This window comes from Miniopterus natalensis, chromosome 5 (genome assembly GCF_054644295.1).
Source record: "Miniopterus natalensis isolate mMinNat1 chromosome 5, mMinNat1.hap1, whole genome shotgun sequence".
NCBI classification, from domain to species: domain Eukaryota; kingdom Metazoa; phylum Chordata; class Mammalia; order Chiroptera; family Miniopteridae; genus Miniopterus; species Miniopterus natalensis.
The window spans coordinates 78,833,071-78,860,127 of record NC_142085.1 but is presented as its reverse complement, the minus strand read 5'-3'; the positions used below and the strand labels follow the sequence as shown (position 1 = coordinate 78,860,127).

Genomic DNA, 27,057 nt, shown 5'->3' with positions numbered 1-27,057 from the left:
TGGAAATCAGTGAAAGCATTGATTCCGAGGCACCAATCCACCAGACAGCGATCGACAGAAGTGGGCGAGGCGTTTCCCCGGAGTCCGGGAGGCCCAGAGCAGCAGAAAGAAGGCTGAGTTTGGGGAGCTGTTTAATCTTGGGAAAGCCATTTCCTCCCTCTTTGACGACGTTTCCTCAATCATCATGCAAAGGAAATAGACTTAGATGGTATCCCTTACAGCATCTTCTAGCTCTAAAATTCTGGGAAGGTCCACGCTGTTGCAACAGCCATCTACGATTCTAAGTGAGCGGGAAGGGCAGGAGGAGGCCGCTCCCACCTAAAAACGGTCTGTAAGTCAGGAAAGAGACCATTTCGGCCGCAAGGTCCCATTCGCAACTCTCAGTTCCTAAATTTGTATTTCATTACCAGTAAACTAAAGATACACAACGTCTAAAGTGTCTTAACAGAATATAGTCCATGATCGCTGGCAACACAAAAAGTATGTGGCCGTAATGAGGGGAGAACCGTGCTCAAATTAACTTGGATTTTACAATCCACGCGCACATTAAGTGATTCCTAGAGCCATGAAGCCTGGCGAGCTCGGCAGACGTAGAGGAAATGTTGGGATAACCATGCCTGACAGTGGTAAGAAATCGGTGCTGAGAAAAGACAGCTACTGAAAGAATGTCGGAGACCACAGCATCCCCAGAGGTTTATGAGACTGCCAAGGTAGTAATATTGTGTAGCAGTTTCTATACCGTCAACACAGTTTTCAACAGAATTATTTCCAAAGTAAATCTCCCATTACCTAGTTCTCAATTTGTATCAAAGTCATAAATGGACATAGTTTTTTTTTTAGTCAAACAGGACTACAACGAAATTCAGCAGTTCTGCCCAGCCCTGCTTTCAAGCGGCCATCCACTTCCCTCTGTTGTTTGTTCTGACACTCGTTTACACATTTCTAAATGCTACACTTATACTACGGTTTCCAGATTGTAAGTCAGACATTAATTACAGAATTTTGTTAGCGTAATTAAGGATTTACTTCTCTTAGATCTGCTCTTCTAGTCTCTATCCAGTTTTTTGTTTACGACATCATACTTTAAATCTCCAAGGCCTTTCTCACCCCCCAAATCTGATTTTTTTATAGCATTCTGTTCTTGTTTCAAAGATGCAATCATTTTTCCCCTTCTCTGAGGATATTTATTGTATTACACATCACTTTCCTGTTTCCCCTAAATTTCTTCTTCCTGCTGTTTGTTTGGGTATACCATCAATCCTCAAATCCCTGGCTCCCAGCAGCCCCTCGCATTTTAAAAAGAGGCCGTCAAATGCTCAAGTTCCATGAGCCTGCATGTCACTTGAGGGCTGCGGAGCTCAAAGTAGGTAAGCAGTTTCCAGGCTGTAATTGTGCTGCACTCCCAATAAAAGCAACCTCTGATTTGGAGCTGGGGTAGCTTTAGGAATTCTGGGAGAGGTGTGCCAGGGGTTTCACCCTCCCAGTATCCCTTAATCTTCCTGATGTCAAACCAGAGCCTCACCATCCTCTGTGGGCCAAGGATCCCAAGCCAGCGTCCAGTTTCCCCAGAGAACATAGAAATCTCTGTCCTCCTGTGCAAATGGGGATGAAGGGCGTCAAAGTGGGCTGCTTACAGATCTCAAACAAACTCCCAGGTTTTAGCCCCAACTTCTCCCCCTTCCTGCTGATCCAACCTCAGACAGTACCAGTGACTCTGAGTCAGGGGGCTTGCAAGCTCTGGAAGGTGCATCGGGAAGCCTCTGGCCATTACCCCCTGCTCTGGACCCTGGGTAGTAACCACTCTACCACCACCTCCCAACATGGGATGCCTTGTCCACCCATAGCTACTCTCTGGACACTTTCCTCTGGACACACGAGTTCATTCCTTTTTGTTCTTTTACCCTAATTATAGTGATATCATGGCAGCAAGCAGTGATAAACACATAGATGCTCTACCGCTTTCAACTACTACAAGTTCTGCTCTCTTCCACTTATCCTTAGGAAGACACCCCAGATGGGCTCACCACCATGAGCTGGGCTCCGACTTCCCAGTGGCATATGCAGGCAGGACTTGCTTCTCACAGCCTCGAATTCTAAAAGATAATTTTGCTGAATATTTTATGGCCAAAACCAGACTTTGTACAGTAATATTCGTAACCTCAGATGTATCTGTCAGTTAGTTAGTCTCTTCATGATTAGGTCCAATTTGGAATGTGATTCAATATTTACAGTATGATACAAAATGATTTCATATGTAGCAAAATTTACAGTTATAGCATATTATATTTCTTTGCTTTATCTTCAAATGTGAAATTATATTTTATATTTAGTAATTCAGGACAGCCCAATTATAAGTGCTATGTGGGGACCACAATGCTCATTCACTTTTTAAACTGAAAATACTAAATTGCATTCAAACTTTATTAAAAATTCCAATAAATTTTATCTCTGAAAGTGTATGCTAAAATAAACACAGAAATCCAAAGCTCATCTATATTTATTAAAGAAAAAACTATATGTGGATCAAGTATATTAATAATGAAAGAAAATGTACCCAATGTAGATGGTCCTATAACCCAACCATTCAGTGCCTCACAACCAATAAAGAGGGCTGCCTGTAAGTTTTAAAAACACAAAAAGCCACTCCCATCTTGGCTGAAAGGGAACACATATGTTTCTGATAGAAACATGCTGAAATACAGAAATAATATTTCAAAACCTTCTTTTGGATCAGAAAGAAATTCACAGTTGGATGCCAATATCTCCCATAAAACCCAGGGAAATGGACTGCGGCTACCTACAAAGAGTGTGGAAACATCTCAAGCTAATAAAAGTAAGGTTTTCCAGCATATTCATAAAATTGCAAACTTTAGCATAAATTATGTGGTTTGGTAGCTCACATACAGCCAGTTTGATCAAGCCACTGGAAGTCATGGGAGCTCATAAAGTATATTTACCCAAGTCATGATATATCTTTCATGGATCACAAAAAAAGATGCTAAGCAAGGGAGAGAAAGAAAGCAAGAAATTTAAGGCGTTCTTTATTTTCTTTAAACCTTCCTGTTTCTGGATAGCTGAAGTAAGAAGTAAAGGTAATACTATCAAGTGACTTCAGACTTAAAGCAAAACAAATATTAATGCTGTGCTCCATGGATTCTGACCAGCATATTTAATAGCCCCTGGCCTAGAATTCAAAACAGTATCTTAAAAATCTACTTCCTTGCTCCTTTCCATCACATCACTAAATGGAGCAGGAGGATTATTCCGCTGTCATTCAAATGATAATAATTTTATCAATTATAATTAGTGTTGATGAAGGAATAAAGATGAGTGATGTTAAAATATTTACAAATAGTATTTATAATCCACAATTTACCTAGCAGTCATGACAATTTAATAGCCTACTGAAGGAAGTATAATTGGTCCAATCACCAAATTTAAGAATTACCAAGTTTCCTGTATAATTAATTATAAATGTCTTTATTACTTAAATGTGGGCATTAGACCTTAAAATCCTAGGGCAGTTAAAATAGTGCCACTCTCTACATTACCTTCTAATAAGATCAAAATCAAATACTCCCTGCACATTTTCCTACGTCCTAGGCCTAAACTTTCTATTCGTTAATCCTTTATACACATATCCAGTCCTTCTGTGTCAAGCAATGCTCAAGCAGTGACATAAAATGGTCCACAAAATCCTTTCACTTTGTTTCCAGCACTCTGCTCACCAAGACATCAGTCTCATCCAATGGGCCCCTGTGGAAAGTGCTTCTGAGTTAGTATCTTTCGTTTCTGACACCTACTAAGGAAAGACAGAAACCCCAGGTGATGAGTGACAACCCTGGGTTTGGTGGTAGAAATAAATTCCTGGTCCAAAAAGTCACCCGCAGGACAGCTGGTTAAAGGCCACTCACAGACTTTGGGGGATTAGCGGATACAGGTTTCCAGATGCAAGACGGCAAACCCAGTGGATACACGGGACGGGTGCTCACTACACAGGAGACACGCAGGGAGTCACAGAGAGCACATGTTACACAGACATCCAGACAACTAAAGCCTTCAGGTAACAAACAGATACAGCCAAATCTCCACCAGAGGCCACACAGGCCCAGCCACAGACACCGGGTTCCATTCTGATAACTACAGAGTTTCTTAGATTTTCTTGAAATCAGACAACTTCAGACTTATTTACTATTATTATTATTTGCTTGGAGTTACAGACTAAGAACTAAGTCCTACAGGGCAGTAATTGAGAGTGTGGTCCAGCTTCCTGGGTTTAACTCTGCCACTCAATACCTGCGCTACGTTGAGTAAGTTACTTAACCACTCTGTGTTTTGGTTTCCTGATTGTAAAACAATGATAATAGAAGTGCCCTTTCACAGGGTTTTTGTGAAATTAAATGAATTCACATGTGTATATGCCTATATGTATATATACATATATACACATATATGGGAGTGTGTGTGTGTATAAATAAATAATAGTAAAACAGCTTAATAGTGACTGGCATAAGAAGCATGCAAAAAGCAGTAAGCTACTCTTCCTGTTACTGCAATGCTTTTTATACGCCAAATTATTTCATGTATTGTTTCAGGTTAAAGTTAAGGGAACCCTAATATGTACATCTGTGTTTAATAGGATGAGATAGAGATGATTTAAAATTATCAGCTGAGCCCGGCCAGGCGTGGCTCAGCCGTTGAGCATCAACCTAGGATCCAGGCGATCAGGGTTCGATTCCCGGTCAGGGCACATGCCCGGGTTGCAGGCTCGATCAATGACTCTCTCATCGTTGATGTTTCTCTCTCTCCATCTCCCTTCCTCTCTCTGAAATCAATAAAGATATATTTTAAAAAACAAAAATAAAATTATTAGCTGATTCCAAATACCAGTGCGGTACAGTCGCTGCTGCACAGCAAGGTTATCTGAGTATCCCCGTGCTTTCAACCAGAACCTCCCCCCACCCCATCCCCACCATCAGGGGAAGGCAGTAAGAGAACCGGACAAATAAAGCACAAGTGGAATCTCCGTTGCTGGGAAAGTGCTTCGCAGATTTTTATAAAGTGACTCAGGTAAACGTTCCCAGTATTAAAGGAGCCCTCTGCGAGTCATCACCAACCAGAATTCTAACATTTCACACCATGACTGAAAAAGGAAGGGGTGATTGTTTCTGCCTACAAACTGTTCTTTGCTCCTGAAAGCCCCTCTCCCCTTAGTCTACACACTTCCTCCCTCTTGCTGCTCCCCCCACTCCCTGCCCCGTGAGGCACAACCAGAATGTCAAACTGTGTACGTCGGAGTATTTGTCAACCAACGCAGTGCTGGGAACATGGGCCGAGTCCATTCCCCAGACCTGGGAACCTGGGCCGGGAGACTTACCCTCTGTCTCCCTCAACAGCCTGCAGAAAGTCAAGGGCAAATGATGCAAAGAGAGGACGGGAGCGCAGGAACTAGGTGGGAAGTAACAAGAACAACAAGGAGAACAAAAGCAAGAGCCTCTAACAATATCAGCCCAACACTCTTAACTCATTGCATCTTCCCAGCAACTCTACAGAGCCATTAAAATAGAGCAGAATCATATTTCTCTTACTGAGTCCCCAGAATTTACATTTTAAAAAATTTACCTTAGGTAATTTGGGGCCAAAAACTAAAGATAGAGGCACATATCACCAATAAGCGTTACGGTGTAGAAGATTCCCCGGGAGAAGCTGCTGGGATCCCTTATTTGCAGAAACGGGATGGAGAAGGCAGGAAGCAGAAGGATGTCAGTGAGCCAAGTTACTCTCAAGGCGTAATCATCCAAATCCCTAGTCTCAAGTCTCATAAAATGTCTCAAAAAGCAAATAACTTAAAGCATTTTGTCAACAAATCCTTAAGTGTCAAGGTCTCCGGCGAAGGCACCAGGCAGGTACAGAAAGTCTGGCATTTCCAAGTGCAGCTCTCCCCGGGCAACGCCAGGCCCTCAACTTTGTAGCCTGATAGACAGACAAACGCCTTGGGCCAGGACAATGAAAGAGTGAAATGCGCGTGGCTTAGCTTAGACAGATACAAAAGAGTCATGAAAAAAAATCCTAATAGAACATTATAAATATTTACTTCGATTCAAAATCATTAAAAAATCGTTTCTGATTTTTCAACGGACAGTATAAAGAAAAAACTAAGCAACACCTTATGCCCTGCTGTCTTCTAAGTACACCTAGAGGAGTAAGGGAGAAGAAACACGCCGAAGACGGATTTTTCCCTCCAGCGCTGCGTGTGACAGAGGAGTCCAGGGCACCGCATCATGACCAGAAGTATTTTGCAGCCTCTTAACAGTTGCCAAGTACTTTCAGTGTCTATTACAGAGTATTTTTTTAAAAATCCTAAAAGCAGAGTGCCTAAGCCAGAAATGAAACTCAGAAAAGAGACAATAGGTCAAAAAATAAGAAAACATAAGGACTTGAGGTTTGTCAAAAAAAAAAAAAAAATCCCATCTGGAAGCTATTTCCAGGAAAGGAGGGGAGGAAAGAACAGACGCCGAAAGAATGCTTCTGTTAGGAATTACTGACTGAGAGGGTGGACATCTCTGCACCACTGCGGGAAAAGTACCATGACAAACGGTCAACTATCAAAGGGTTTCTCGACAGGAAAGTCGGAGGAACGCTTTTTAAAGAATTAACTTGTGAAAAGAAAGATAAGCTCAGGTACTATCCTCATATTATGAAAAGTTGGTAACTTACCAAGATACTAGAATCATTTAAATTAGTTGTTGATGTAAGGCAAAAGACCAGAGAACTTCCATCTGTATTGTAAAGAGTGGTTTTATAAGCTCGTACCTGGCTGACAATAACGGGCGCCACAAGCGAGAGCTCTCTTAGTCGAGACATCACGTATAGCTAAAGAGGTGTCTCTCTCCATATCACTCACTGTCCCCTTAATAAAGTTCTGGGGAAAAGGTTCGTTGGAACCTCAGGGCGAGGGGAAAAAAAGAAAACTGCACTTCACACCAGTAAATGTCTTTTTCAAAATTGATTGATAATGTCAACCTAATAACTAATCACTTTCCTCTTTGCATTGTCTAATATAACACTCAGAGACAAATTTGCATCTAGAGTTTAACAAAAGGATGGGGCACCTTGTCTAAAGCAAGCAGAATTTCTGTGCACTGGCTCCTCCTGGCCTTATCTTACTAATCAATTCATTTCTTCCTCTCTCTGCATTTTCGCTATACTTTTTTCAAATTCTACTTCCTATGTGACTTTCTGTAGGAATCTGGAATAAGACAGCGTGTAAGTCTGTTAAATGTTACAAAAACACTCACTGTAAGACCTGGCTAATAATTCAGATGTATCCTGGTCTGAAACAGGATACATCTTCCCCATAGGATATTGTAGGAAGTAAATGAAATAATGTATTTTAAACATCCCAGCACACAGGCTTAGCTCTCCCCCTCTTTCTACTCTTTTAGGAAATACTTTCTCAACCTCAAATTAGTTTTCCTCATGTGCTGTGGATTTAGCAAGCAATCAATTAGTTCACACATTGCTAACTTTTATGGTGTAGCTAACTGGCTACAATTATAAAAGGTTAATGTATATCCAGATACTTCCATAAAAAACATTGACTCTGGCTAAGACTCCTGGACCTCAATATTACATGAAGTAAAAGTTTAACAAATTATGTTTAATTTTAAATGAGGGTCACATAAATGAAGATACTGTTAACAGAGGGATTGGTGTCCTAACATTTACCCAGGCCTTCTCATCCCTGATGTTTTCTTTGAACCTAACGGCATTCCCCAATCCAATGGCACCCCAAGGAGCCCACTGTAATACAAACAACGTGAATGACAGCCATGGGCTGAGTAAGAGCCACCAGTGGTCACCTGGGTCCAAATACGAATCAATATCAGCCTGCACGTTTTTTTAAGAAAATAATGAAAGAAGAGACGTCGTGGACGATGAAACACTTGGGGGAAACAGATCCTGAAACCTCTCTGCTGTCTCTTCCATTTCGGAGGCAGTGTGCAGGGACAGACCAGGATAGCAAGGGAGCCACGAGCCACGAGCTCCTGCGATGAGCCCAAGCAGCTCACAATGCCACGAACTGCCATCTATCAAACGGTAATCACAGCTCCTCCACGGGATCATCATAAGACAATTCCCAGGATCCTAACATGGATGAAGCATGTTCCTACAGATCTTTACTCATCCCAAACTGGCCACACTCCAGCGTGAAGTCTGCCCACTGCAGGGGAACCAGGCCACGGAGGTAAAGGGGCTGAAATCCAGCCAGCACACTAACCCCGAGGAAAAGGGACAACCTCAGGGTGTCCACTAAGTGTGTCCGCAAGATTCTCTCTCCAGAGGGGCCACCTTCGTGCAACTGTCCACCCAGAAGGGCTGTTTGGACCCAATATTCATAAAGGTAAAATATCGCCAATCCGCAGTCCTGACTGATCTACACACTAAACTCTCCACCTCTATGACAGTTCCTTTTTCTGGAGCGGCCACGGCCACTGCTATGAGAACAGGAACCAGAGTCTGGAACTGGGCCCTGCCCAACGAGCGTCTGACCTCGGCCCATTCCCCCATCCCTGACCTCCGCTGCTATCATGCCAAACACCCCCAGCTTCCTCTCTCTGCCCTCCACTTCACCCACGTCCTGCCCACGCTCCCCTGGTCCTGGCCCGGGGCCCTGAGCCGCGGCCCTGCCAGGCCTGGAGGAGCCTCACGGCTGCAGGAAGGATGAGCCACAGGCCAGGGCCGGTCTCACCCTGCTCCCTGACCCCGCCGCGCGAGCTTCAGGGGCATCGGCTCAGGAAACAATGTTATAAAGGGGATCGCCTCCCATGGCACTTGTACTGCCCTGCTGTCCTTCAGCCGCCGTGAAAGGTGAAAGAGGATTCCCTGAGCTGACTTATATTCCAAAGTTTCAAACAACAAATCGGAAATGAGGGAGGAAGGGAGGGAGAAAGAGAGAGAGAGGAAAGGTACAATACCTTCCTCCTGGGTCTAGTGTGAGCACTGCAAAATGCAATACATGAACATGTCTGGCACAGAGTAAACACCAAGAAAACAGTCACCATCACACCAGGTGCACAACCCCTTATCCACGATGCCAGCGTCCGAAAAGCTGTGAAAACCAAAGGTTTTGTTCATAACCCATTTGACAGCAAAACATTACCTGAACTGACTTGAGACTATTTATAACCTTGTTTGTGTCCCATTTAGTGTGAATATTCAGACATTTTACCAAAGAAATATCAATATATTTCATTACAGGTGCAGTCCCGAACACCCCCACAGACATTGCATCTATTATGGGATCTGTACCATAAGCTCTCTGAACACCCTAAAAACAAATCATTAATTCTGACAACGCATCTGGTTCCCAGGGTTCTGGATACGGGACTGAGAGTGTATCATACCCATTCCTACACTGAAGGGGGGGTGGCTGGCTGGATCAACCCAAGAGCCGTCTCAGATGGCCGGCTGTCAGGAGGTCTGACCACAGCAGTGGCTCAGCCCTGGGGCAGGTTAGAATCAGTGTCCTGGGGCGAAGCTGGCCAAGCACAGTGGGTGGGGGAGGAGAGAGCTGGCAGGCTGAGCAGACAGGGGCCATGGAAGCCAAGCCCACCCCAGGACTTCACTGGCTCTCAGAGGGCCCAAGCCATCAAGCACATTCTTATAACTGTTCAGTCACTTTTTTCCTAGATTTTCTAAGTGAATCTAGTTTTTAGTCCCAACACTGGCTCCCTGTAGTCTGGGCAAACTGCCATTGAATCACAAGGGCCACTCAAAGGATTTTTTTCAGGCTGTTGAAAACATTCAACTAAATAAGAGAATATTCGCCAGCCTCCCTCACTGCACCCTTACCATCCATTAAAACAACACTCCATTCATTCCAAAGATATTCTACTCATAGTGGATTAAATGTATAACATGTATGCTATAAATAATAAATATGCGTCTTAATGAAGCAGGAGCATGGAGAAAGTGGAAAACTTGAAGAACTAAATCAAGTTAATGTTTCTCTTTATAGTGCCATCCTTAGACCTAGACAGGAGAGCGCCTGCCTTCAACACTGCCTTTCCAAGGGCCCTCCTCTGGCCCTCCTCCAGCTGCGTCCGTCCCCATGGGACAGAGGGCTCAGGGCCCGGACAACTGTGCACCCAGAGCCCGAGCAACCTCTTCCAAAGCACACTCTAGGGACCCAGGGTCCCAGTAGTCCTGCCCAAATGAGCTCACTTCTCAAGGGTGGGCCACACCACTGTTTGCAAGTGGGAGAGGGAAGACGGCCAGGGATGACTGGCCAGGGGGACCACCGACTTGTGTGCAAGGCCCTTCTCAATGCCGAATGGAGCCCTGTCCTGGCACAGAAGCCTGAGGAGATGGAAAATCCTCAATTTAAACCTGGCCCACCAAGTTGTCATAAGAGTATATTTGGCACTATCTGTTCTCACCTTCTTCTCTTTGGTGTCAGATATCCAGCCTTTCTGCGCTCTCTCAGTTTCAGCGCATGGCCACCTGACCACGAACCCCGTTTCTCTGCCTCCCGGGCAGCTAGATGAGCAGGTGACTACGCGGCAGCCAGCGGGACGGCAAAAGGCACCACGAAGGAAGCCTCCAGGTCGCACCCTTTACAAACGAAATGGCTTGTTTTCTACTTCCTCTCTTCCCTCTGCTGGGACTAGAACTTGGACGCCGTGTTGCGGGCCAGCCTTTACCACGATGAGACGAGACTGCACAACAGCAGAATAAGAAAGGAGACGGGATCCCTGAGAAACCTTTTGGCGCAGAGCCACCGATGCCACCGGCCAACTCTGAACTCTAATGTGAGGGAGAATAAACTTCAATCCTATTGGAGCCACGGAATTTTGAGGTTTCTCTGGTATACCAGCTTAGCCTCTCTCTAATATATTTTGCAAATGATCTAAATACACTGATTGTAAATAAGATTTGGGGAGGTATGCTAAAGCATACAATATGAGTCAACGATAGTGATCCCGGACAAAAACCGAGAGTACTAAGCCTTAGTGGAAAAAAATAAAAAGTGGAAAGAGAAGAAGAATTTTGTATGGATACAGAGTCTTTTTTTCCCTCCAAAAATCCTACCAGAAAAATGAATCAAATATATAGTTCAACACACAAGAAAAAGTAAATAAAAGAGTTCCATGGGAGAATTAATCATAGCATCTAAGGGTCTATAAAATGACCTGAAAATATTCAATCTAACTCAGAATGTCTTCTTGTTAAACAGAAAAGAGAAAAAAATTAAAAAGCAAAATTCTAGATATACTTAAGAAATAAAAACACAAAGTTTGCATGTGTGATATAATTAAAACCATTTTTACATGCTCAGTCTAAAAGACCAGAAAGCATACACTCCCACTAGAATCAATATGTACATCGTAGGAAGAGCTAACATTTCATTTATTGAGTGTTGCTATGTATCTAAGTGCTTTACCTATATTAATTTATTTCATTTTTACAACACGAGGAAGCAGGTACAAGTACTATGCCCATTTTATTGATAAGGAAGCTGAGGCACAGAGCAGCTTAGCAATTTGCCCAATATCACGCAGTCAGTAGGTGGCCACACTTATATTCCAAACCACATCATCTGTCGGACGTGGCAGTCAACCACTCCCTACGGTATGACCCCAAGAGAGTGCTAATAAAAATTTGAAACCCTTAGGAGTTTCTTAGTCTGCTTTTCAAATATTGTGTAAAATAATATCTTGCTATACTTGATACCAAACCCACTTGAAAGATAAAAGGCTTATCCCAAGTGCCCTCTTGCAATCCTTTCTATAACCCCAACAAGCCTGCTCTAAGAACCCAAGGGTGGGGGATACTTGGGAAGATGAGATCACTGCAGACAAAACCAAAATTACAGCAATGAGGAAGATGGTAAGAGAGCACAACCCTTCACTAGCACAGCTATGACCATCAGCATTAACAATTTGGTTCTCTGGAGCTTATAAAGCAATCAGTGTGAGGTTGTCCAGTCCACACTCCGTACCTTATAAACAAATCGATTAATTGTACAGAGACCGATTGATTTATTCAAGGCCACAAAGCTGGTTATTTGCAGAACCAAGACTAGAACCTAACTCTTCTCTTTTTAGTAGGGCACCCAGGCTTTCTGGAATTTATCAACTAAAGCAGTGTTATTAAACTATGTTCCAAAAACCATGAAGGATCCTCAGGGACCTGGGTAAGCAACCTGCCACTCCCCCCCCCCCCAAAAAATCCCTGCTTTATAGAAAGCTCCGCCCTGCCTCTCAGCTCTTCATTAAAGAGGAGAGCAATGTACTGTCACATTCCTAAAATGCACCTCCATCTAATACTTATTTTCAGAAAGACTTCAAGGAAGGGAGGAAGGAAAGGAGGGAGGGAAGGGAGAGGTAAGCAGGCTCCAAATCTCATAACAAAACCAAGTATTAATTCCTTACTTTCAAGAACCCTCTACTTGGGCCTTTTGGAGAGCTTAATCTGAAGACGGACTCCATCTCACAGAAAAGCTATCACCATCATTTCCTTAAGTGGGCCTTTCTGTGCAAAATAGGAAATTAACATATTCTCTAAATAAAGGACACCCTTGGAAAAGAAAAAGCAGTTGACAACCTTACACTGACATATATCTACATCACTTTGGCCTGAGTCTTATTTCCTGTCTGACTGTTGAAAACATCAAGTACCACCAGCCAGCTTTTGAGAAGCACAGTGGCAGACTAACTTAGAGCTAAGCAGTCAGTGCAAGAAGACAGAATGAAGTTTAAACGGTTATTTGTATTGGGGATTACACATTTGTTGAAAGCAACAAAAGGTGCAATTTGTTTTCTCGCTCAACATGTATTTACTGAGCATTTACTCCAAGTCAGGTACTGTTCTAGATACCAGCCATTCAGCCCAAACAAAAGACCTGCCCTCACGGACTTCACATTGCAGTGGAGAGAGACAGGCACTAGCACAGCAAATGGAAGAGTGTGCCGGGGTGATAAATGCTACGGAAAAAATAAAGCTGGGTAAAGAGGGTAGGGAGAGCTGAAGAAGGCAGGGTGTGCAGTTTGAATCAGGTGGTCAGGTGGGTTGCATAGGGGAGGGAGTCAGCCATGTGGTTACCTGAGGGAGGAGAAGGCAGGCAGGGGCCACCAGGGCAAAGGCTCTGAACTGGGAGGACACCCACCGGCTGTGAACAAGAAGCATAGAAAGCCAGGCAGGATCGCTCGGAGGCCTGCATTTCACTCTGCTGCTGGCTGAGACCTGCTGCAGTGGGGCACAGCTGGAAGCTGGGAGATCCCGAAGGAGGCGACTACAGAAATTCAGATGAGAATGACCATGGCCTAGACCAGGGTGGTGGCAGTGGAGATGGTAAAGTATGAGCAGGTTCTGTGTAAACAATATCCAAGGAATAGACTCAACACTTTTTGCTGATGGATTAGATATTGTTAAAAAAGAGAAAGGAAGGAAGGAAGGGAGGGAGGGAGGGAGGGAGGGAGGGAGGGAGGGAGGGAAGGGAGGGAGGGAGGGAGGGAGGGAGGGAGGGAGGGAGGAAGGAAGGAAGGAAGGAAGGAAGGAAGGAAGGAAGGAAGGAAGGAAGGAAGGAAGGAAGGGGAAGGAAGGAAGGAAGGAAGGAAGGAAGGAAGGAAGGAAGGAAGGAAGGAAGGAAGGAAGGAAGGAAGGAAGGAAGGAAGGAAGGGAAAGGAAGGAAGGAAGGAAGGAAGGAAGGAAGGAAGGAAGGAAGGAAGGAAGGAAGGAAGGAAGGAAGGAAAAGGAAGGAAGGAAGGAAGGAAGGAAGGAAGGAAGGAAGGAAGGAAGGAAGGAAGGAAGGAAGGAAGGAAGGAAAAGGAAGGAAGGAAGGAAAAGGAAGGAAGGAAGGAAGGAAGGAAGGAAGGAAGGAAGGAAGGAAGGAAGGAAGGAAGGAAGGGAAAGGAAGGAAGGAAGGAAGGAAGGAAGGAAGGAAGGAAGGAAGGAAGGAAGGAAGGAAGGAAGGAAGGAAGGAAGGAAGGAAGGGAAAGAAAGGAAGGAAGGAAGGAAGGAAGGAAGGAAGGAAGGAAGGAAGGAAGGAAGGAAGGAAGGAAGGAAGAAAGAAAGAAAGAAAGAAAGAAAGAAAGAAAGAAAGAAAGAAAGAAAGAAAGAAAGAAAGAAAGAAAGAAAGAAAGAAAGAAAGAAAGAGACTAAAGAGACTAAAGAGACTACGGGATGACTCCAAAATTTTTGGCCTGAAGTTTTATAGAAGAAAAATAATAGTAGTATACTGATGAAAAGGGTCCACAAAAGAAGGAAATAGCAGGGATTCAGAAGACAGAGGAGGGAGATCCTTGAGGAAGCAGGAAAGGATGGGCTTTCAGTACACTGCTGGGCTGCCCTGGGCAGGGGCCGGTTGGAGGGAGAAGTGGCGTCGAACCTTGTGGATTCCTCCTCAATTTTCTTAGACAGGAGTAGGCAAGGTCATCAGCTAACAGTCAGACACGGAGGAAGACACAAATGTTTCAGGAGAAAGGGGACCGTATGAAATACTCATCCAAGCAGCGGGAAAGTGGTTGCCAAGCAGCATTAAGGTCTCACGTGTGATCGCGGGTCACCCTGGGTAGTGGCTGTGTGCTCTCTGTCCTCCAGCCCCGCTCCTCTGCATGCAGGCCAGTGCAGAGGGGGTGGAGAGCTAGATTTAACCAGGGGTGGGGTTTGCCACAGCTCTGACGAAGCGAGGAGAGCAAGGGAACCCAAGGCATGAGCAGAATGGTGATTGCGACCAACTCTAAATCTCAGTAAAGAGCAAAGAGAGGACTTGAAGGGATGGGGGAAGCGTAACGGTCACAGGATGGATGGACTATAAACCCTGCTGGGGCCGGAGGCTGCTAGAGTTAGGGTACAGGAGGGAGGGGACTAGACACGTAAGGCGTGGTGGGTGGGAACTGCGACGCTTAAAATTTAGATTACAGAGGGGCTGCAGCCTTCAGAGATGACGTGGTTGGCCAAGAGAAGTTCAAAAACTGAGAGAGTAGAGTGTTAGGATGATCTGTGCTTATATTGAAATCACTAAAACAAAAGTAACTTTGAGAGAGAGTGACAGTGAACCAGGAGCTAAAATCTCGGAGAAATTAGAGTGATGGGGAAACGGGACAGAAAGGCATCTCAACAATGACATTGAGTTGGCGATACAATCTGATGACATGGAGAGGGTCTGATCCAGGCGTGATATGAGGAGCAAAGGGAACGAACACCACTGATCTCTCTGGGAGTGAGAGAGGGGTGGAGAAAAGAGGCGCAGGGGAGGCCATCATGGAGCAGGTGAACCATTACTCTTATCACTCCATGAGTAAAGGAGAGACTGACTGGCCTATTTTCAAATGACAAACACATCAACATTTTTGAGAAACAAATTACCTTTGGTGTAAGGAAAAATAAAGCATGTGATACCCACTCCACCAGAGCTTGATGAAGCACAGGTTCCATTAATTTAAAAAAAAAAAATCTAAACCAGATTGTTAATTAGTAATTTATGTCTGATTATTTGCCACTTTTAGCAACAAAAGGGAAAGGTTCATCAACAGATAAAAATTCATTACATGCAAAACTGGGTCAAACGTGATCAGAAATTATGCCCTTCAAACTTGTGTCTACCCACGCTGATTCTAGCAATCAGGCCTTTTGTTCCAATGGCTCCGAGACCACAGAGGCAACATAAGGTTCAGAATTTGGGTTGTGGCAAGAGTATGGGACCCTAAACTCATGCCAGACTATCAGACAGCCAAGTTAATTTCCATCAGAAAAGACGGGAACTCCACAAGAGACACAATCCTAATAAGACCCGACTTTTGATGGATCACTACCTCCTTTGAAAATATAATGAAAACTGTGCACACCTTTTCCAGAAAATACGCAGAGGCACACATGTAAAAAAAAATTTTACATATTGCATGCATTTCTCAACAACCCCCTCCATCCCTCCCCAAGCCGGCCAGGTGAGCTAGCATAACATCTGCAAGTCGGCTTCCTGTGACTCTCGGGGATAAAAATACTAAAAACCAAAAGCCACTTCTTAGCTCCTCATCTTCCACGGCCACAATCTACCACTTTCCAGTCCCCTTTCTCCAGATGCTCATTCTAAGGGCAGTCAAAACTCTCAGAAAATACAAAGAGAAATAAAACAGTTCTTGATGCAATTTTGAGAAATGTTAAGGATATGTTTAAAACAGCGCCATGGGTTACCGAGGAAAACACTCACGTAGACAGGCTTCCTCCGCCAGGTGATGCGTTGGCAAGCAGCCTTCTGCCTGGCCGCTGTGTCCCATCACATCCATCTCCTACCTAAGGCCTTCCAACTCCCCTCTCCTCCATCCCAGCCACCACGCCTCGGTTCAGGTGGACAGTGCCACTTACCCTTCGACGGTGACAGTCACACAGCGGCCCTTCAGGCCCCAGCCTTGCCCTATCACCCGTCCCAACCCAAGTCACCTCTTCTCCTGAAGAGACTATCTGATCAGATCAGCCCTCTGCTTAAAGCCTCTCTTTTTTTTTTTTTAATATATCTTTATTGATTTCAGAGAGAGGAAGGGAGAGGAGAGAGAGAGGCATCAATGATGAGAGTCATTGATGGGCTGCCTTCTGCATGCCCCAGACTGGGGATCGCGCCCGCACCCCGGGCATGTGCCCTGACGGGGGATCCAACCACGATCTCCTGGATCCTAGGTGGACACTCAACTGCTGAGCCCCGCCTGGCCGGGCTACTTAAAGCCTCTTGAAGGCAGCATCTCCAGTTGCCAGAGGGGGGAAAAAAAAGCCCACAGTAAATATGTGACCTGATATTAGAATTGGGGTTGATGTTGTGTGTGTGTGTGTTGGAGTAGTGTGAGAATTACCTAGACATTGGAAGGATTTATTTTAATGCTCAGGTTTGAAAAAATACGAAATATTTCAAGCACGCACACAGATAACAGTAAAAGGACACGATGTACATCATTGTAGGGGGTGCACAGCAGAGACTTGCCCTGCAGGACGGAGGCAACACTTGCATTCATTCCCTCAGCAGCTGGAAGTGCTGCCAGCTGAGCCGTTTGTATTTTAGGAAGTATTTATGAATACATAAACATTGCATAGTAATTTCTGTAGGTATTTGGACTTTCTATGTGGTTCCATTCAATGAATTCTGCAGCTTGATTTTTGTTTACATTCAAAATTGTTTTTAAGATTGACCCTTGCTGAGATCATTGGCTCTTTAAAATATGATCTAAGCAAGTATGTCAAAATATTAATAGCTGATAAATTTCAAATGAGGGCACACATATGTCTGGTATATCATTTCCTGTATGTTTATTTATATTATTTTTTAATAATATTAAAATTAACATTTTATATTTAAAAAACAAAACAAAAAACCTTTCAGAGTTACCCTTTAGGATACAATCGAAACTCCTGGCTGCGGCTTACTATACTCTTCAACTACTGGTCTAAGCTAAACTTTCCAGCCTTTACTCTAACCTCACGTGCCCCTCTTCTGCCACAGGGAGTCACAGTTCTCACCTCCAAACCTCTGATAAGCCACTGATTCCCTCAGTCTTAACAGTCCTCCACCTCTCCACCCTTTCTCTAATTTGTATTCATTCTTCCGATGGTATCGATGCTATCGTACATATCCATCTTCAAAGATGCCTTTCCTGAGATCCCCTCCACATCAGCTATCCTTCCAGGGGCTCACACAGCATCCTGTGCTGTTTTACTTTTTAAAACTGTGTAACTGCTTATTTAATTCACTTACTTAAAAACTTTGCAACTGCCCTCTCTAGATGAAAGACACCTGACAACTGGAACCTGTGCTGATCCGACAGCATGATACATGTTAGGAGAAATGTAACAAAATGCCATTCAAAACGTCTTCTACAAATAGGCCAGACAGATAGGTAGGTAGGTAGGTAGACAGACAGACAGATAGAGACAGATAGACAGACAGACATAGATACAGATAGAGACGGACAAATGAAGTCCTTCCTTGATGACTGCCACTGCTTAAGATAAAGCTGAATCTTAACAAAAGGTAGATTCACAGCCAAGACCGCCAATTAAACCGGTCAAATAAAAAATGTGATGTTTCGAACACCTCAGCAACACAGTGTTTTCTGATGAGACCATTTGTATTCTTAAAAGTCAAGGGGACTACCATTCTGGAATACTTGGCTTATATACTAGAATTTAAAGTTAGCCTACTGGATATAACGATTTCAAAGATGGAACTTAAAAGATAAACAACATGACAATAACAGCCTCTTCTTTCCTCAGTTCCCCAAATCTCCACAGTAGAGCTTCACATTACAAAAAGCATGTTACCTGAATAATTATGACGTCTTAGCAGCCCAGCTTTATCTACTGAACTCTGACCTTCCCATCACTTAATTATTCCGTTAATGAAGAGGTATCTCTCAATATCTGTTCTTAATTTATTTTAATCTGCATTTTCTCATCCTATCTGAAATTATAGTGACATTACATTCACAGCATCACATGAAACATCTATGCGATTAAAGACCCTCTGAAATAGTTTTCCAGGCTTTATTTGCACATATATTTTCTTTTAGCTGCCCAAGACTACTATTTTCACTTTTAGATGAGATGAATATTACCTTTCTTTGCTACCATTTCAAAGAATTTTTATATTGTACTAAATAAACATGAGTAAATTTCTTTTTTCTCTCATTTTAATTAATCTACTTTTTTTCCCCTGAAGTATGACCTTTCTTTCAGAATATTATGTAGAAAAAATACAAATGCTATTGAGACTTAATTCAATGTAAGTTTTCCTAAATAAAGTGACCAAGAGGCAATGTAGAAAAACAGCAGTAGCCCTAGCTGGTTTGGCTCAGTGGTTAGAGAATCAGCCTGGGGCCTGAAGGGTCTCAGTTCAGTTCCAGCCAAGGGCATGTACCACAGCTGCAGGCTCGATCCCTGGCCCTGGTTGGGGTGCGTGCAGGCGGCAACCAATCAATGTGTCTCACATCAGTGTTCCTCTCTCTCGCTCTCTCTTTCTCTCTCTCTCCCCCCCCTTCCACTTTCTCTGAAAAGCAATGGAAAAAATATCCTCAGGTGAGCATTAAAAGAATAAAATAACACCTGGCCGGAGGGTCTCAGTGGTTGAGCATCAACCTAGGATCCAGAAGATAGCAGTTCGATTCCCAATCTGGGCAAATGCCCGGGTTGCGGACTCGATCCCCAGTTGGGGGCTTGCAGGGGGCAGCTGATCAATGACAACTCTCTCATCATTGATGTTTCTATCTCTCCCTTTCCCTTCCTCTCTCTGAAATCAATAAAGATATGTTTTTAAAATAAACAAACAAATAAATAAATAAAATGTTAAGAAACTAATCAAGTTAAGACAATTATTTCAGGAGGAAGAGCTAATAACTGAAAGTGTTAAGAATCTGAATTACAACATGATTTGAAAAGCTATACTTCTGATTAAAAAACATAAAACAAATCCCATGCAGGTCAAGTGCACCATGAGGCTTTAGATGTGTTGTGACTCACTGCCAACCATCTTTCAGAGCCTTCTGCCTCCTCCTTCTGCACCTGCGCCACGCTGGTCCAAGCTCCCAGCATCTCTAACCTCAATTACTTTCTCAGCTCTTACCTGCTCCCTGCCTCCCTCCAACCCTGCTCCCTTCTAAATGTATCCTTCATACTGCCGACCAAGTCATCTTTCTGAAAAGCAGTAGGGAGCTTGTCATTAACACACTTCAAGCCCTGTAGTGACTCCCTACAGAGAAAAGATCACACCTCTTGGCCTGTTTCAAAAGAGCTTTCAAATCTGGCCCAACCTTTCCCATCCCCTGCCAAACCCCAGCCACACTCACCTACCAGGTAAGGACTCAAAATGCATTGCTCCCCTGCAAGTGCCCTTCCTTCACTGTCCCCATAGCTGTCTCCTACGCATCCTTCAAGGCATACCTTCAATTCCCCCCTCTTAGGGTCCTCTCTAACCAGCCCCTCATTCCCACCAAGGCAGGAACCTGTCCTTCCACCTTCGGTGTCCCCACGGCCTTGTGTATGCCACACTGCTGTTGTGCAGGGATGTCTATTGGTGCCTCTCTGCCCCAGGAGCCTGAGAGCACCTTAGGAACTGACAGACACACACCTTACTCACCACTGAGCCCATCATCTAGCAAAAGGAGTGAACAATAGCCATTTGCTAAGTGAACAAGGTGTGTATAGAAGCACACCTGATTTTTTTAAATCGTGAAAGTACACTGTAAGCCTTTACAGAGCTTAGTCTGTGGCGACTAAGCTACCTCTGGCATCGGAAAGTCAAATTAGGAAAGCATATACCCATACACAAGCAAACAGAGCCAAAAAATAGAAACAAAGAGCGAACAGGAGTGAGAGATGGGTTCTGCCTCATGATCAGAGTGTAGATGGGGGGGACAGGGTAAGCATGGGGGGGAGAGGAAGTGGGGGTGAAGAAAACAAGCAACTGAGCACAGGAAACAAAGCAAGCCATCCAGCACAGGGGCTCAATGAAGGAATCTTTCAGCGCTGAATATTCCAGTATGATCTTCGGGCTCAATGGGCCACAGTAAGAAATGCACCAAGTGCCTTCACTCTCCTGGCCCACTTTCCACAGGTTCACCTTTGCTCAGCACAACCCAAACTCCTCAAAACACAAGACAAAAGGGAAAAAAACATCCTATACCAAGATATCTGCTTCCTTTTGCAGTTGCTTAAAGGGAAGTGTTCACACAGAGAAATAATCTTGACCATTTGCCTGGAGCTCTCCTTGCTCCTCAGAAATGCACAGACCACTCTCTTTCGTTCCGGGAGCCTTAAACCTGCCTCCTTCGTCCATCAATCAATGGCAATAAACAGAATAACCCGAGGAGCTTGTTAAAACTCCAGATGCCGGGGACCTGCTCACATGACTGAGGCGGAATCCCAAGGGTGGTTGTGACATGCAGCCCGGGCTAGAAACTCCACGTGGAATGAGCCCAAAACCTGACTTTCAGAAGGAAAGCATATGCATACATCTATGTAACTACTGAGTTAATGTTGACATGATTCACACACAACGTATGAAGGGCAAGAGAACCAACCAATTAGTTTCAACCTCAAAATGCTATGCCCACCCCCACACACACAGTCTCTTCACATAAAGATCATACCAAAATCTTAACAAGAAAATGGAATAGAAGAAATTTGCAAGTATTAACACCATGGAATTAGAGAAGATCTAAACAGATAATACTTTTCCAGTTACAGTACCTGTATTGATTGCAAAGTTGTACCACTTTAGGGACATAAAGTGATTATTTTTATTGGATTCCCCTGCTACTCAGAAATGTGATTATGTGTTTTTTTCTGCCCTTTCAAAAAAGTTTTGCTTCATAATTAAATGCAAAAATTACTGAACGAGACAGAAATCAAAAGAACTAGCCAGCCACCCACCCACCAAAAAAAGCCTATTTGAGAACATTCACCTATGAAATGTTACTCACACTTTACACTTTGAGCTCAATGGCTGTAATAGACAGAATTGATTTTTCTTTTTTTTTTTTGAAGACACTGAATTCTCAAAACTGATGTGAGGTTTCACTAGGCCAGGAGTGCAAGCTTCTGACCGAGAAGCCGCACCGGCTGTAAATAAACCTCGGGCGCTGGGTTGTGCGAAGGTTCCGTGGAGCTGGCCTGTGCACATCCAGGGCCAGAAGCAGCAAGGTGGAAGGGCTGGGGCTGGAGAGCATTTCTCAGCCCACAAGCCATCACTTGGGGAGTAAATTCCCATGTATTTAAAACTCACACCAACTCGCCTTCCAAATACTGACTCCAGTGTGTCTGTCATTATACAGTTAAGACATACAAAAATAAAAATAGAGCAAATATCTCTCCCTCCACACCCAGCTTAAGGTGGGGGGTGGGGGAGGGGGGAAGCTAGCCAGTACATCCGAAAGGAAACCACCTGCACATCCTTTCATGATTAAATTTTAACTAATATTTACAACTGCTTCAATGACTTCACATGTTCCTTTGTTCCCTGAAAATCATCGTATCAGCCTCTAGTTCAAACTTCTGGCCCCGATGAAGGTTCAATAAAATGGAGTTTTCCATTCTGTCTATATAATTAATGTACATCCACTGCCCAGAACATTCTTAGCAATTCACGTTTTCCTATCGTGAACGGGTCGCCTACCAAGCTCTCACAACCACAGGAACAAGTCAGGAGAATCACTTTAATCCAGAAACTTTTCTTTGATTGCACTACAGCAGCGTAACAAGGAAACAACACAGAGATTTTACAGGCATCACAAGAATAGCTGCGCGACTCCGTCAGAGTTGAATTTCCATCGGGGCTACTTGTCCCTCCCCACAAATCCCCAGGGCTCATGGAAAAAACCAAACCTGTTCAAAGACTTTCCTTCAGAGCACAGGTATGCCAGCCATGCAAAACTTCAGGGGGAAAAAAACACAAAAACTAATTTTTAGTCCCTTAAGCTCTTTAGAAAAATCCCTGCAGAGATATTTCTTTAAATGAAACAGAAAGAAGCAGCCCAATGACTCCCTAAACACAACTTAACCACCGTCCTTCGGAAAGAAAGGCTTCTGAAAGATAAACAAATAAGCTCATGTTCCTCGTAATTTTCATAACGCTGACTCTTTCTAAGCAAGCTGACTTTATTGTAAATGTAGCACCTTTTTAGCAGGCTTGCTGTAAATGTAACCAGGTGTAATATTCCATCTTAAATAATTCATTTTCTTTTTATTTCACTGGCCTCCTCTTCTCTTGCCTCCCCTCCCCCATCTCTTACCAACTCTTTCAACCCACAGATACCCATCTGGGCATCAGACCAGGACTTGAACTGTGCCAAATCGCAGTGCATCTGAAATCCACTACCTTTTTTCACCAGCCAGTGAAAAGCCTTGAGCGGCAGTCGGAAGAAAAGAGAAAGGAGAATGCACGTCAGAAACAGATTATCAATTTCCCTGCCTTCCACCCAGAGGACTGCCTGTCCTCTGGTATTTTCCCCTTTGCTAACTCTTCACAGAGAATGACAAAGACCAGAGCCAGGGAAGGCCAGGACAGGTCTGGGAGCAGCAGGTCGCACCTCCTACAATTTGGCCCTCCCTTGGCAGAGCTATGATGACAGCTGGGGGCCCAGGAAAGCTCTACCTCACAGCCCAGGGTCCCAGCCTAGGCCATAAAGGAAGAGGCAGAGGCATGTATAAATCCAATCAATACTGTGAAAATTTTGTAAGCGATAGATTTAGGCACCAACTGAAGAAGAATCATCCACGAGCAACGAAATTAGGAGACTTGGTGCCATGCGGAGATCAAATACAGGGTTTTTGGAGTCAGATCACCTGAGAGCTCTAACCCCAGATATGGCACTTTCTAGCTCTGTAAGCCTTTTTCATTAAATAAACATTCATCGATCACTTACTAGGAGCTAGGAGCCAGGCTCACTCTCAGGGATGTATTGGTCCCTGCACCTTTGGAATTAAATTCTAGTGGGAAGGACATTAATAAATACACAAAACAAGAAAAGTGCCAGATAGTGTTAAGAATATAGAGGGAACTTAACTAGAGTGATGCAGTCAAGAGTGACTGGGAAAGCTACTCTCCTTTCCTTTTCTTATATTCCTCTCCCAAGGGCATGCTTAGAGAGAGGAAGATACATCGAAGTAAGAGAGAAACATCAGTCGGTGGCCTTCTTTATGCTCCCCAACTGGGGATCAAACCCTCAACCCAGGTATGTGCCCTGACCGAGAATCCCCGCAACGTTTCAGAGCACAGGACGATGCTCGACCAACTGACCCACTCTAGCCGGGCAAAGGAGAGCTACTTGCTAAAGATACGTTGGGAAGATCTCTCAGAGATGGCATTTAAGTCTAAATTTAGACGATAACAAGGAGCCCATCAGACAAAGGCAGGTGTAAAGGGATGTGCAAAGGCCCTGAGATAGGCAAACGGGGCCTTTGGAGAACTGGAAGGCAGGCCAGTGTGTTCAGTTACTTCTGTGTGGGTAGCTCACTTTTGCCACTTGTAAAACAGTAGTTGTGAGAATGAGACTCTTGACAACACATCTGCACACAGTCTGTGTTCAATAAATGTAAACTGCTAGAGTTTCCTCCTCATCACGGCCAAGGAGATCCCGTCATGGAGGTGTGCAGGCAGGGGCTGGGTAACCGCCTCGAGGCACGGCCGGGTTATACTGCCCCTCAAACTCCCTCAGCAGTTAGATCCCAGGACCAGTCGAGGGGAAAGAAGAAACGGTAAAACTGTTACACTCAGGCTTCCTACCCAAGGCCCTTTAAAGAAGGCACTGAATCATGCAACAGCGGGGCGCCTACCTGACTAACTCATTCCACAAGGGGCCCTTCCCATCTGAGAGCCTATGATTCGAATCCCCAGGTTGTCAAAATCCCCACAGGTAGCCAGGTGACACTGTCTTTAGCCTTGAGATCTACCCCCGCTAGGAGGCTCTAGGGTAAAACCGCAACAGAACTGACAAGAAAAGGATGGCTTGTTCTGTCTCACCAGCTTTAATACGTGTTAGCTACTGACAGAATGACGGAGCAACGAGGATATTCTTCGGCTTGACATGCATCCCAAACCATTTTATTATTTCATGTTTAACATGTTCCAAGCAGAAATGTACACATCACAGACTCCATTGGCAATATGTTTCCCTTTAAAAACAAACAAACAAGCAAACAACTCTATACCTTGGCCTACTCTCTCAAAATATTTACTTACTTGGTGAGCTTTCTGAAGCCTACTAATTCAGGCTGTCAAAGACGCAGTTGCTGATGACAAACTTGGCTTAGGTATCTTTAAGTTAGGAAAACAAAGGTCTCCGTTTACCTCGCCCCAAGATCTTAATCATTAAAGGTCATGTTCTTTCAAGTTCTCTTCAAAAGTTCACTCAAATCCAAGGTAAATGTACCACAACCATAAAGAAATGTATGGTGTCATATATCCATGAAACTATTTCACCACCTACCCTTGATAATTTCCTATGTCTGTTTAGAAGGTGGAAATCACATAAAAAATTTAAAACCTCATACAAATCATAAAGCCAAGTAATACTGAATGAGGGCAATATAAATAATCCCAATAACTAAATATAAAATGCACAAATATTCGTATTATGTCGGGCTTTGAGCCTTCCAAACTCAAGGATTTGGGGAGGGGGGAGAAGGAATCTTCATAAACCAAAAGATTAATCAATTTACTCTCAACATTAGTTTTTCCCACCCTAATCTTTGCTCCCTCCTCCATATCCAGTCCCCAAAAGGAAAAAAACCTAGAGGAGCAGACTAGAATTGAAATTCTCCTATAGAAAAGCATCCCTTTAAAACAATGAAAAGGCAACGACTTAGGCATAGAACATGTCCAGGAAAGATGTTTTTTTGAAATGTCTTATATGTAGATGATTCCTTTGACTTAATCTGAACTAAAAACCCCTATTCAGAATGTACATTTGGACATACCAAAAGACATTACCACTGTGTACCAATATTTACCTTAAAAGAATCAAAACTGTGTTTTCCAGAAAGCAGAATTGGGGCTAACAGGCCCATTCAAATCCAAATGTATCTACTGGCTTTTGCAACATAATCCAGCCAAAGGAATGTGATCCATGTCTCAGCTATGCAGCAGCTAACTTTTCAGTGTGTTTTGAAGTAGGTGCCACCAAGGGAAAAAAATGTAACAGTCAGATCCTTGGCATTAAAACACTCTAAGCAATCTGAGAGTATTTAGAAATAAGAACCACGTAATACAGGCTCATTGAAGAACTTTAGAAAATACATATGAGCAAAAAAGAAAAATAATAATCCCAAGATGCCAAGGTAGCACTATAAACATTGTAGTGTACAATCTGCTAAATTGTTCGAAAAAATAATTTGCACATAACTGAATTCATATTGCATATATTTTTTTACTTAACCATGCCAAGAACCTATTTCTATATGTATATACACATATCAATAACATTTTTATGAATGTATAATCTTCTACTTTATGAGTACACCCTCATATAATTAACTCCAATGAGATTCTCTATGTCAGTTCAGATTCACTTAGTGTATACACTAAGTGAATACAGTAAGTTGATCTCTAACTCCTAAAATTATCTGTCCATGGCACCCTATTTTAATGACACATTAGAACTTTGTGCTCTTTTCACAATACTTGGGGAAATTATGACTTAACCAGTCCTCAATACTGGATTTTTATGGTGTTTACACCATTCCTATTCTAAAAATGCTGGGATCTTGCTTGTGCATTTCTGTATATTCTAGGAAATAATTCTAAAAATAGAGTTAATGGGCCGATTGGTATACACATGTTAAAAACATGTGGCAATTTCTGCCCAACTGTCCCCCAACAGTCTATGGGAATTGTAAGTCTTTTTAAATGATAATTTTTAATCTAAAGAATAGTCTGGAAGTTACGTGCACTCATCATATACACTTAGTATTTCGAAACTTATACAATTATTTTTTTATGGGCATGGGTAAAGCACATAGTTATAAAGATCAAAGGTCTTACTGTAATAGAGGGTGACAACTATTTAAGAATATACCTCCTTACAATGTATGGAACTTGACCAGCATGGATATGTTCAACTGTCTCACTTTCACTTTCTTCTTTGTTACATTTACATAGTTCTAGATATACATTCTACTCTTACGAAGATATTGATAATCCCTTATTCTACATAGTACATTATATTACTAAATCATTTAAAACAAAAAGAATTTTAGAGGAAGAAACATCATCAGAGCATTCCTTAAAACAAGAGAGTAAGCTGTAATGTACCCTCAAGAGATCCTTCAAGCTCCATAATAGTAGCTACATATTTAGAGCCAAGACTGCAATAACCAAAATCTCTACCGATCAATCAATACCAGTATCAAAGAAAGAAATGTGAATTTTCAATGTGTATGTATGTCTATTAATTTAGAGCTTATTTTCAGTGCATATTTCTGCCATTTCATATAATAAGAAATAAGCTCCTAACATAATATAAAGATAGTACACTGAGCAAAACAGGCCATATGTTCCTTTTTTTATTTTAAAGTGAC

The 27,057-nt window shown here is 43.2% G+C and overlaps 1 protein-coding gene across 1 annotated transcript in view; it reads right to left on the bottom strand.

The window, feature by feature from the left end:
• Window positions 1-27,057, bottom strand: part of UTRN (utrophin) — a 399,896-nt gene that overhangs the window by 366,692 nt on the left and 6,147 nt on the right. The gene's annotated exons all lie outside the window — the stretch shown is intronic.